The following is an 11,957-nucleotide window of genomic DNA, read 5'->3' on the forward strand; positions in this document are numbered from 1 at the left end:
ACGTGTAATCTGCCGTTTTTGGATGGAATGTCCTATATATATCAATTAAATCTATCTGGTCTATTGTGTCATTTAAAGCTTCTGTTTCCTTATTTATTTTCATTTTGGATGATCTGTCCATTGGTGTAAGTGAGGTGTTAAAGTCCCCCACTATTATTGTGTTACTGTCGATTTCCTCTTTTATAGCTGTTAGCAGTTGCCTTATGTATTGAGGTGCTCCTATGTTGGGTGCATATATATTTATAATTGTTATATCTTCTTCTTGGATTGATCCCTGGATCATTATGTAGTGTCCTTCCTTGTCTCTTGTAACATTCTTTATTTTAAAGTCTATTTTATCTGATATGAGTATAGCTACTCCAGCTTTCTTTTGATTTCCATTTGCATGGAATATCTTTTTCCATCCCCTCACTTTCAGTCCGTATGTGTCCCTAGGTCTGAAGTGGGTCTCTTGTAGACAGCATATATATGGGTCTTGTTTTTGTATCCATTCAGCCAGTCTATGTCTTTTGGTTGGGGCATTTAATCCATTCACGTTTAAGGTAATTATTGATATGTATGTTCCTATGACCATTTTCTTAATTGTTTTGGGTTTGTTTTTGTAGGTCCTTTTCTTCTCTTGTGTTTCCCACTTAGAGAAGTTCCTTTAGCATTTGTTGTAGAGCTGGTTTGGTGGTGCTGAATTCTCTTAGCTTTTGCTTGTCTGTAAAGCTTTTGATTTCTCCATCGAATCTGAATGAGATCCTTGCAGGGTAGAGTAATCTTGGTTGTAGGTTCCTCCCTTTCATCACTTAAAGTATATCATGCCACTCCCTTCTGGCTTGCAGAGTTTCTGCTGAGAAATCAGCTGTTAACCTTATGGGAGTTCCCTTGTATGTTATTTGTCGTTTTTCCCTTGCTGCTTTCAGTAATTTTTCTTTGTCTTTAATTTTTGCCACTTTGATTACTATGTGTCTCGGCGTGTTTCTCCTTGGGTTTATTCTGTATGGGACTCTCTGCGCTTCCTGGACTTGGGTGGCTATTTCCTTTCCCATGTTAGGGAAGTTTTTGACTATAATCTCTTCAAATATTTTCTCTGGTCCTTTCTCTCTCTCTTCTCCTTCTGGGACCCCTATAATGCGAATGTTGTTGCGTTTAATGTTGTCCCAGAGGTCTCTTAGGCTGTCTTCATTTCTTTTCATTCTTTTTTCTTTAGTCTGTTCCTTAGCAGTGAATTCCACCATTCTGTCTTCCAGGTCACTTATCCGTTCTTCTGCGTCAGTTATTCTGCTATTGATTCCTTCTAGTGTAGTTTTCATTTCAGTTATTGTATTGGTCATCTCTGTTTGTTTGTTCTTTAATTCTTCTAGGTCTTTGTTAATCATTTCTTGCATCTTCTCAATCTTTGCCTCCATTCTTATTCCGAGGTCCTGGATCATCTTCACTATCATTATTCTGAATTCTTTTTCTGGAAGGTTGCCTATCTCCACTTCATTTAGTTGTTTTTCTGGGTTTTTTTCTTGTTCCTTCATCTGGTACATAGCCCTCTGCCTTTTCATCTTCTCTGTCTTTCTGTAACTGTGGTTTTTGGTCCACAGGCTGCAGGATTGTAGTTTTTCTTGCTTCTGTTGTCTGCCCTCTGGTGGTTGAGGCTATCTAAGAGGCTTGATGGGAGGCTCTGGTGGTGGGTAGAGCTGACTGTTGCTGTGGCGGTCAGAGCTCAGTAAAACCTTAATCCACTTGACTGTTGATGGGTGGGGCTGGGTTCCCTCCCTGTTGCTGTGGCGGTCAGAGCTCAGTAAAACCTTAATCCACTTGACTGTTGATGGGTGGGGCTGGGTTCCCTCCCTGTTGGTTGTTTTGCCTGAGGCAACCCAACACTGGAGCCTACCCGTGCTCTTTGGTGGGGTTAATGGCAGACTCTGGGAGGGCTCATGCCAAGGAGAACTTCCCAGGACCTCTGCTGCCAGTGTCCTTATCCCCACGGTGAAACAGAGCCACCACTTGCCTTGGCAGGAGACCCCCCAACACCAGCAGGTACGTCTGGTTCAGTCTCCCCCAGGGTCACTGCTCCTTCCCCTGGGTCCCGATGCACACATTACTTTGTGTGTGCCCTCCAAGAGTGGGGTCTCTGTTTCCCCCAGTCCTGTCACAGTCCTGCAATCAATTCCCACTAGACTTCAAAGTCTGATTCTCTAGGAATTCCTCCTCCCGTTGCCGGACCCCCAGGTTGGGAAGCCTGACGTGGGGCTCAGAAGCTTCACTCCAGTGGGTGGACTTCTGTGGTATAAGTGTTCGCCAGTCTGTGAGTCACCCACCCAGCAGTTATGGGATTTGATTTTACTCTGATTGCGCCCCTCCTACCGTCTCACTGTGGCTTCTCCTCTGTCCTTGGACGTGGGGTATCCTCCTTGGTGAAGTCCAGGGTCTTCCTGTCAATGATTGTCCAGCAGCCAGTTGTGATTCTGGAGCTCTCGCAAGAGGGAGTGAGAGCACGTCCTTCTACTCCGCCATCTTGGTTCACTTATTTATTTATGGCTGTGTTGGGTCTTCGTTTCTGTGCCAGGGCTTTCTCTAGTTGCGGTGAGCGGGGGCCACTCTTCATCGCGGTGCGCGGGCCTCTCACTGTTGCAGCCTCTTTTGTTGCGGAGCACAGGCTCCAGACGCACAGGCTCAGTAGTTGTGGCTCACGGGCCCAGTTGCTCCGCAGCATGTGGGATCCTCCCAGACCAGGGCTCGAACCCGTGTCCCCTGCACTGGCAGGCAGATTCTCAACCACTGCACCACCAGGGAAGCCCTACCCTCTGGTTTAATATTGTGGATGTTTTACCAACCTCAGTTCCACGCCTCCGTTATACAGCAGACGTGCGATTTGGATGAACCGTGTCCTTAGCCTCATCTCTGGAGGTGGGCCCTGGTTGGCCTGATGTTTAAGGTTACCCTGGTCCTCTTGCCCCCATGCTTGGCTTCGGCCTTAGTCACTCACTCTTGAATTCAGTAGGCCATGGTTTGAATCTCAGGGTTTTTGCTCTATGATTGAGGCAATTGTCCTTTCTCTTCTAACAGGAAAGAGTAAGCTATTAGTCCCCATTGCTGCTGGCATGCATGCTGTAAACTTGAAGGGAGCTGCCTAAGGATGAATAGGTACTGTGGACAGCCCAGAGGAGAGAAGGAAAGAAACTGGGTCATTATGACATTAAGCTGATAGATGACCAAACACGGAGCCTGTCCAACAACTGGACCCTTAATTACGGTAAGCCACTACTCTTCTTTATTATTTAAGCCTGTTCAAGTTGGTTTGCTTGCAAGTTGAATTGTTGTATCTGATAGCATCCTAAGTGATGCACACATAAAAATAGATATGTCTACCTTCTCAAGAGCAGAGGAGAATTTATAAAGCTATATATTTATAAAGCTGTAATGCTTAAGTTTCAGGACCTTCACTTGCTCAGGCATCTTCCAAACCTTCTACCCAATTTTACACTTGTAATTTTGTATTCTTTTCTTTAAAGAGGACCATCCAAATTGTATAAGCTTTAGGCCTTACAAAACCATCAGATGTTTTGGGGGAGAAAATTTCCACTTTTCTCCCCAATCCCTTTAATTCATGTTTCTCTAGGGGAAGAGTGACTTACCTAATTGGTAAATAGCTGGATGGGTCACTGCACACCTGTGGCCTGACTTCTCTAGCTCTCTCACTCAGATCTGTGTGCCCACAGTGGTAAGTCCTGGATGACAAGAGTGGAGGGGGAAGTAATTGCTGTCTTTGACTACATCTTCCAAAATTGGCACCTATCCACCAAATTTTTAAAATACTATGTTAACGTCTTGGCTGTGAAGACTTTGAAGAAAGCATCATGAAAGGGTGGCTCTGAGAGACACTGAGAGAAGGTAGTAAAAAAAATGGAGCCTTTTGTATGTACTTGCATCTGTTGCCCCCCAACCTGGCCTACTCTGCCCTCAGTTTACTCCCTGTCATGTTAGAAATTGGCTGTGCCCCTGGGAAGCAGTTTGCATTTGTCAAATGACTGAGTGCATAAATTCATTCCAGAGGAGAAGGAGTTGGTATCCCATCTTGGCCTCAGGTCCAAGTTGTTTTCTCTTTTCTAGCTTAATTAGCAGTAAAGCTGATGTTTATTGCCACCTGATGCCTGTGTATATTCCTCAGTCATTTCCCAACCAGGAAAGGTGAGGAGAATGATTATTACCCTGAAATGACAACATACGTCAGCAGTTGCAATTATAATAATATATATTAAAAGTACTAAATGACCTATTAAAAGTACCAAGCAGACCACTAGGTGCCGTGAAAGACACACATGCAGTAAAATAGGAATTCCTGACCAAAGGGAGTTTACAACTGAAAAAGAAAATACCACGAACATAAATATATATCAACTTATGAGGCCAACTACAATTCAAATGTATGTTTTATATATTCAGTTATATTGGGTTGAACCATATGAGATTGCCATTTTTGTAGGTTAATAAGTAGTTGACTATCAATACTTTCATATGGCCTACCTAATGTTACCGACACCCAAAACATTCACAGTTATTTGACTTGACTTGGAAGCTGCTGCCATCATACTAGGTCATCTGTAGACCTCTGATGGCTCCTGCTTTTCCTCACCCCTTGAAGATTTTTCACATCTGGCTCACTGTCACTCTTTTAAATATGATACCTGTCAATATTCTTGGTGATTGCAATTTCCACAGAGACAATTTTTCCAATATTCTGGTTTTTCTCGGTTTCTTGACCTCTTCCCTTGCAATGTTCTTAGCCTGTATTTTACCTCAAATGCCCAATTCCATTGTCATATCTTAGACATTGGAACACTTACTTGATTTTGCTTCTGGAATACCAGTCTTTTTTGATTCTTATATTCCTCACTGGACACGTCTTCAATATCTTCCATTGGTTTCTACTCATCAACTGACTTCTTTATGTGGGGTGCCCCAGAGCCCGGTCTTCAGATGTCTTTTCTTCTTTATGCATGTTCTCACTTCCCCACTTAATATCTCTCAGTGATTTCCCATTACCCTTACAGTCAAGTCCGGCGTTCTCAACCATGGCTCAGAAGGCTCTGCTTAGAAGCTGGATTGCTTCTGACTTCCTCTCTGGAATATTGCTTATCACACCCCCTCACTCATTGCCTTAAAGCAGTTTTTCCAAAATACCATGCTTTTTCCCGCCTTAGTGGCCCTACTCACTGGCTTTCTATGCATGGAATATTCTTTCTCACACCTGCCTTCACACGTATAACTCCTGAGAGTTCTGCTTAACTTATGTCTTCCTTAGCAGAGGCTTCCCTGACTTATATCTTTCCAAACCAAGTTTTGTTACCCTGTTAATCAATTCTCAGATATCCTGTACTTTTCCTTGTCCTTTGCACATGTAGTTATTTGATTAATTACTATTTGTTTAAAGTCTGCCTTCCTTAACTATAAACCCTTTCAAGACAGGGGTCATGTCTATGTTGTTATCATGGTATCTGCAATATGTAGCACAACTCCTGACATAATGATGGTATAGAATAAATATATGGTGATTAAGTGACTTATTACTTACAGAGCTCAGGATCCTAACTTCTCTAAGTAACAATACTTTGTGGGGAATGCATTCAAGTGCTAACTGGGGTTCTACAAGCCTATCCTTCCCTTCTCTTCCCTCAATCACACTTCTTTGATTTTCTTTCTCTTTTGCTTTCTGTGGTTTTCACAGTCTCCAACCTTCTTGTAGAAAGTCTCCAATTTGTGATGGGCTTTGGAAGAAGTGTGAGTTCTAGAAAAAGGACTGGGTCAAGGACCTAGGGTGAGACACCTTGGCTTTTATCTCAGAGATAAGCTGTCTTTCTATTCTTCAGGCTCTAAAATAAAGCTTTAGGGATCTTGTTGTTGTTGTTCTATTAAAGATACAAGAAGCACAACCAAACCAACCATAATCCTATACTTCATTTTATCAGGATCATGTAGGAAAAGACCAAGTCTAATCCTGGATGTTAATATTACATCTGTATCTAAAATACAAAGATCTGAAGGAGTAGTATCTATGAGTTGTAGGATATGCATATATTCAGCCAAAGCGATTAATCCTATTTACTACCACAAACAGTGGATTAGAGTTCCTAGTGTTTCATATATTTGCCAACTCTGGTATTGACTTTTAAATTTTTACTAGTCTGGTGGCTGCAAATGCTGTCTCACCGTAGTTTTATTTTGCAGTGTTGGCGTGGGCTCTCATGAGCCAGTGACCACACAGTGTGATTGTGTTCAGTGACAAAACGTTGGTAGTTTGATTCATCATATGATATTTACCCCATGGAAATCAGCAAACATTACAAATCAGGGCTTTCCCCTCTGGAGAGCCAAGTGTTAAAGATTACCTATACACCATTGTTGATAAGGTTAAATATTTTCTCATGTATTTATGGGCTTTTGTAATTCTTTGAATTGTTATATCTTGGGTGGCTTGGGCTGTTATTACAAACTACCATAGACTTGGTGGCTTATAAACAACAGAAATCTATTTCTTGCAGTTCTAGAGGCTGAAAAGTGCAAGATCAAGGTGCTGGCACGTTTGCTATCTGGTCTGGGCCTGCTACCTGGTTCATAGACTACCGTCTTTTCGCTATAACCTCACCTACAAATATCATCACATTGGCAATTAGGTTTCAACATATGAATTTTGGGGGAACATAAACATTCAATCCATGTCATATCTGTTTGTGTCTTATGCCTATTTAAAAATTTTTTGGCTATCTTTTTTTTTTTTGATTCATTCACAATTGTTTTTTGTATCTTATAAATACTTTACTCATTATTATCTTCAGTATATTTGCTTCACATTTCTTATTACACCTCTGACCTTCCCTCTGGGATCATTTTTGTTCTACCTAGACTTCTCTTAATGGTGATAAAGTCTCTCAATTTTTATCTGTTGACAGTGTCTTTATTCTGCTTTAGTGCTTTTCTCTTATTCTTGAAAGATAGTTTCATAGAGTATAGTATTCTAGGTTGACAATTTTTTTCTCTCAGCTCATGGAAGATACTCCTCTGCTGTTTTCTGGCTTCATATCTGCTAGTGAGAAGCTAGCAATTAGCTGAATTGCTGAAATTTTGGAGTGATCACTCTCTTCTTTCCAGCTGCTTTTAAGATGAAACTTCTTTCTCTGTAGTTCTGTAGTTTCACCATAATGTGTTTAGGTGTGTATCTTTATTTATCATGTTTGGGATTCACTGGTATGCCAAGATCTGATGTCTGAAAAGTTCTCAGTTGTTATGTCTATTATCTCTTTCTCATTCTTTTTATTACCTCCTTTTTGTATCTGAAGTAGGCATATATTAGACCTTCTCATCATGTTCTCTGTCTCTCGATTTTTATTTCATTATATATTCTACCTCCTTGTCTCTGTGAGCTGTATTTGGGATCAATTACTGACTTATATTCTGGCTCATTATTTTTTTCTTTGCTTTTGTTTAATCTGATGTTTAATCCATCCACTGAATTTTTAATTATGTTATTTTTTGAAGTTATTTTTTTTCAAATCTTCATAGTCTTTTTATAATCTTTTTTTAATGAGGTTTTTTTTAAATTAATTAATTTATTATTTGGCTGCGTTGGGTCTTTGTTGCTGCGCACAGGCTTTCTCTAGTTGTGGCGAGCTGGGGCTACTCTTCGTTGCACTGCATGGGCTTCTCGTTGTGGTGGTTTCTCTTGTTGTGGAGCATGGGCTCTAGGCACACGGGCTTCAGTAGCCGTGGCACGGGGGCTCAGTAGTTGTGGCTCACAGGCTCTAGAGCGCAGGCTCAGTAGTTGTGGTGTACGGGCTTAGTTGCTCTGCAGTATGTGGGATCTTCCCGGACCAGAGATCGAACTCGTGTCCCCTGCATTGGCAGGCGGATTCTCAACCACTACGCTACCAAGGAAGTCCTATAATCTCTTATTTCCTGCTTATATCCCAGCCTAAGTTTTATTTCTTTAAACATGTCAAGTATAGTTATTTAATATTATACATTTGATGATTAAATTTTTTTTTTGCTTCTCCTGATTCTCATTAATGGTGCTTTGTTTCTCTGTGTATTTTTAATTTTTTCCTTTCCTTCTACTCAGTGCCAAACAAAAGAAAAACTTTGTCACCCACCTCTGTGCAATAAGATTTACTTCTCTGCACTGTTACCCTTGAAGGCATAGCCCTTTATAGCCATAGATTCCCTCCTGGGTGAGTCCAGGCTCCTACCTCCCATATCTTGGACACTTGTCAAAGCAAAAGCTCAAAGTCTCCAGGATTTGGCAGAAACTTCCAGGTGAGAGTGAGGTTTGGTCCTCATTCATCTCTGCGGGTTCCTGTTTTCCCTTTGTTTGATATCTGTAGATTCCTTTCTTTTGTGCGGATGAACACCTGCAGATTTTAATTTATAAGTCCTTGCTATGCAGTCTGAAAAGAAAATCTGTTTTTTTTAATGAAATACAAAGGCAGGGTTGAAACACAAGGCCAAATGGAAAGAAGGCTTGTTGTTTCTCCATCATGGAAAATAAGCCTCAGTAATGTTTTAAGTAGCCCAGTGGCAAAAAATTAAACAGAAATACATCAAATAGTGCCAGAGATTTTCCTGGGGTGAAGTACACAGGAAATGTCGTAAAGCAAAACCTGCCTTAGCACCATCCAGTTCACTTAATGAAATACGCATTAAAGAAAAAAGCCTGTAAATTAGTAGGTGGGTGAGGGAAGGGGAAGTAAAGGTATGAATTGTTCTTTTTCTCATTTTGTTTCTAATCTTTTAATTAAATGGATTTCAAGATGAGTGAGCTTGAAAAAATTATCACAGAGGTTACCTGCATTAATCCCTTTAGGCTAATACTGATGATAATACCATAAAAGAACAATATCTTGAAAAGTAATTTTTGATGTTTTTCACCCGTTATGAAAGCTATCATGTCATAATAATTTGGTTAATAAAATATGATGTTAAGCTAGCATATTTTAATATATTCTGCTGTGTTATAAGAGTTTAGAATTACTGAGTAAATATAATTCCTACAATAAGGAGTTGAACCCATGCACTGATTAGCTCTACACTAGAGCTGACCCAGGAACTCTGTGGCATTTGGGTGGGTACTGGGTCATCTGGTATGCTGAGTCCATTTTAGGAATTCAGGCCTATTTTAAGATGTATGAATGTATTCATTGATTTTAATGATTTCTTTATTAACTTCTTTCTGTAGGATGTTGGTGAGTTTTGTATCTGTATTTAGGAAAGTCCAGGCAGGCCCTTAATTTGGGAAGAGAGGGCAAGGAAAAAATAAGAGTTTGAGCATGTCATGGTGGAGTAGCTTGACTAGACTAACACTCTCACATACACAAAAATTAAACTTTGGACAAAATATTAAAAATTATCTAAAGGTAAAGGAGAGTGACCAAAAGTACACAGAAACTTGAGGGGAGTTAATTCTAGTAAGAAGGGACTCATATTTTCAACAGTTTTTCAACTTAGGGCAGGCCCCAGGCAGTGCCACTAAGAGTCATTAAAACTCACACAGAAACCTTTAGTCTTAGTAGTTGAGGAATCTGAGGACAGAGTTCAGAGTAACCAGAGTCTAGAAAGTGAGGAGGAAATCCTGAAAAAAGAAGAAAGCCACAGAGGGTAGCCATACTGCCCAAATCTCTCACTGATCTCAGAACTCCACATCTTTGGGGCAGACTTCAAGCAGCCCGGCTAAAACTGAAAGAACTAAAAGGATATTTCAGCTGTTGCCCACTGTGGAGAGATAGAATTTGGAGCTTGAGGTCAACCATGTTAACTGCCTACTAAACAACAAAGATTCTTCAGAAGGACAAAACAGAATCCACAGTTTCTATAATGTATTATTCACAATGTCCAGGATACAGTCTAATTATATCAGACATATGAAGAAACATACTAAAAAGAAAAGGCAATCAGTGGTGACTGATCCTGAGATGACCCAGATGTTGGAATTAGAAGACAAGGGTTTTTAAGGTAGCTATTATAATTCTGCCTAAAAACAAAAACACCAAAAAAAGACTTTTAATGAATGGATAAGAAATTTCAGCAGAGAAAAAGAAATTATAACAACAGTAGCAATAACCACAGGATCAAATGGATTCTAGAGGGCTTCCCTGGTGGTGCAGTGGTTGAGAGTCTGCCTGCCAATGCAGGGGACATGGGTTCGAGCCCTGGCCTGGGAAGATCCCACATGCCGCAGAGCAACTAGGCCCGTGAGCCACAATTACTGAGCCTGCGCGTCTGGAGCCTGTGCTCCGCAACAAGAGAGGCCGCAATAGTGAGAGGCCCGCGCACCGCGATGAAGAGTGGCCCCCGCTTGCCACAACTGGAGAAAGCCCTCGCACAGAAACGAAGACCCAACACAGCCATAAATAAATAAATAAATAAAATTTAAAAAAAAAAAAAAAATGGATTCTAGAAGTGAAAAATAGTGTCTGAGATTTAAAAATCACCAGATGGGTTTAATAGCAGTTTAGAGATGATAAAAGAGTCAGTGAACTTGAAGATAGAAAAATCAAAATGATCTAATCTGAAAATGTGTGAGCAGTCAAAATTGGGTGTGGGGAGCTTTTTGTTTCTGCTTTTATTGTATATAACCTTCCTTTTGATAAGGTTACTAAACTAGTAAATCGGGAATGTTTGATCAGAACGTATCTTGATTTTGATAGTGCTTTAAACAAAATTTCTCATGATATGCTCATGCACAAGATGGAAAAATGTGCACCACATGACTATATGCAGAAACATTCATTCTTGATCTCTGCCACTCTCCCAGACTAACTTCAGTGCATAATGGGGGTTGTATAAAGTGCAATGCTGGAAACAGGGAAGGAATACTCACCTATTACCTGCAATTTTTATTCATTTGTTGTCCTCCTTCACTAGTGTATAAACTCCATGAGGGCAGGCGACGCCTGTTTTTAATCTGTATCCTCCAGTTGCCAGGACCTGTAATTAGTCCTGCTCTCTCAAATGGGGGCAGGAACCGGGTGAACATGAGGGTGAACATGGTGACAAGGAGTCCAGGAATATACTACGTTCAGAAATTCAGGCAGACAGAATGTCTGTTCCAGGGAAATCAGTTGGCCGGCAGATGGCCTTTGGTACCAGGCCACTGTTGGAAATAAGACTTCAGTCTCTTGAGGGTAGTGTTTCTCAAAGTGTGGTTCAGATCGCTTGCTTCCGAATTACCTGGAGTGCTTGTTAAATGTCAGTTTTGGGGACTAATCCTAGATATGCACCTCTAAGGATGGGTCTTGGAAATCTACAGGTACCCTAGGCGATTCTTACGTATATGAATTTGAACTATTTCTTTGTAGAGGTTGGGGAGCTGACAAAAGCAAGGACTAGACTAAGTCCTCGGGCAGGTTTCACAATCTCGGCACCACTGGCAGTTTGGCTGATGGCTCTTTGTTGTAAGGGAGGGCTGTCCTGTGCATGGCAGGATGTGCAGCAGCATCCCTAGTTTCTAACCCTCTAAATGCCAGAGTACCCCCTGTTCTCCCAGCTGTGACATCCAAAAATGCCTCCAGACATTCCAAAATGTCCCCCAGAGGGCAAAATAGGCCCTGCTTGAGAACTGCTGCTTTGGGGGATCAGAGTAGTACGTATCCAAGGATCCGAAGAGGGAGAAAGCAATATGGGGGAATGTCCAGCGACTGGAATTGGAATGCCAAGTTAGGGCCAGAGCTACAGCAAGAGCTTCTCCTTTATAAGGCTGATGTTGGTGGCTTGGCTACCTTGCTGTAGAGGGGCCGTGGAAGTCTAGAGCTGGTGACAGATGGAATATAAATATAAAAGCTGAGAATTAGACGAGGTGTGGTACCAGGTCTCCGTCATGGCTGTGCACTGGAGTCAATGTGGAATTGTAAACACATAAAAATGCCTCAGCCAACCTTAGCTCTTCTGAAGCAGAATTTCCAGTGGTGAAGTCCAGGCAACTGGTATGCAAG

This window comes from Balaenoptera acutorostrata, chromosome 21 (genome assembly GCF_949987535.1).
Source record: "Balaenoptera acutorostrata chromosome 21, mBalAcu1.1, whole genome shotgun sequence".
Lineage (NCBI taxonomy): Eukaryota > Metazoa > Chordata > Mammalia > Artiodactyla > Balaenopteridae > Balaenoptera > Balaenoptera acutorostrata.